The following is a 1,657-nucleotide window of genomic DNA, read 5'->3' as shown; positions in this document are numbered from 1 at the left end:
TCTATTTTTGGTAGAGACGGGGTCTCGCTCTTGCTCAGGCTGGTCTCGAACTCCTGAGCTCAAACAATCCGCCTTCCTCGGCCTCCCAGAGTGCTAGGATTACAGGCGTGAGCCACCGTGCCCGGCTCATTTCGTGTTTTTGACACAGAGAAATTTCACAGTTTTTCCCCTTATTCTTTTTAAAATTAGGGAAAAAATACCTCACCATTAAAAAACAAAAACAAAAAAGTATGTGAGTAAAAAAATGTGAGACCCCACTTGCGAATCCCCACCGCACCCCCAGAGGCCCTGACGCCAGCAGCCCAATGCGTCTCTTCCCTCCATTCTCCAGGCAAATACAAACATGTGCTTTTTAAGTTTTAAAAACAAAAATTAGATCATGTATATTATTCTACAGCTTATTTTTTATCCTAAAATAAACTATGGACAACTTTCTAAGTCAGTAATGTGCATCTACTTCATTTTTCAAAATGTATGACATAATATGGGTATACCATGTGCTTAAACAACCACTCCCCCATTGATAAACATTTAGAATTTTTTTGTCTAGAGACAGGGTCTTGCTCTGTCACCCAGGCTGGAGTGCAGTGGTATGATCATAGCTCCCTGCAATCTTCCTGCCTTGGCCTCCCAAAGCATTGGTATTACAGGTATGAGCCACTGCACCCTGCCTAGATTGTCTTTTATATTATAAACAACACAGCAACAGTCATAATTAACAAATACCCTTATATTATTATGCAAGTATTTCTACAGAGTAGATTTCAGAGGGAATTCCTGGATCAATGAGTACATTTAAAATATTGATAGTTAATATCAAACTGTCCTTTAAAAAGACTATACCAACTTATACTTTCTCCATGAACAGTGAATAAAAGAACCCATTTCCCTCAATAGTTATTACCAACCTTTTCACTTGTGATGAGTCTAGTAGGTGAAAATAGCACCTAGATGTTTTACTTTGAATATATGGGTTATTAGTGAGGTAAGCATATTTTCACGATTTTAGTTGCCACTTGTATTTCATCTTCTGTGACAATTTTCTACTTGGTAGTCTTTGTCTTATTGATTTGTAAAATATGTTGTAAATATGCCCTTACAAACTGATGTTTGAGGAGCTTTAGATGATGCCTTATGCTGCACACGTGTTTCAACATTCTACAAAGCCCTGGATACACACGCGTGCTTTCATGCCTGTGATGTCATGGTTAAAAAGGCTTTCCTCCGTAACTGGCAATATTCACAAAAATAAAAAATACAATATCCTTTGTAACAAAGTATGTTGGTTTCCTATCCAATATTGATTTCCCCTTTCTTTCATATTAACAGAAATCTAATTTCACTGAGACATACATCCTCAGCTCAGTGGTAATTCCTGTTTATCAAAACCACTCACAATGATCCCACCTCCCTTCCCTATTTTGGCCAATGCGGGTGTGAGGCCTGCTGGGGACACTTCTGAAAAAGGATTCATCACTCTTAAGAAGGAAGCCCTGAAGAGGGATCTTCATTCCGGGAGGGCACTGTCAGGTCTGGTTGTGGTGCTGGTGATTTTGAGCGGAGCAACTCTGAGGCCAGGTGCTTGTCCTCTGAAGCCACGAGTGGAGAGGAAGGAATGTGGGCCTTGCTAACATTGCTGAGCAGCTGAGTGGACCGA

This window comes from Propithecus coquereli, unplaced genomic scaffold (assembly GCF_000956105.1).
Source record: "Propithecus coquereli isolate 6110/MARCELLA unplaced genomic scaffold, Pcoq_1.0 Scaffold308, whole genome shotgun sequence".
Classification (NCBI taxonomy): Eukaryota; Metazoa; Chordata; class Mammalia; order Primates; family Indriidae; genus Propithecus; species Propithecus coquereli.
This window is presented reverse-complemented; position numbering follows the sequence as displayed.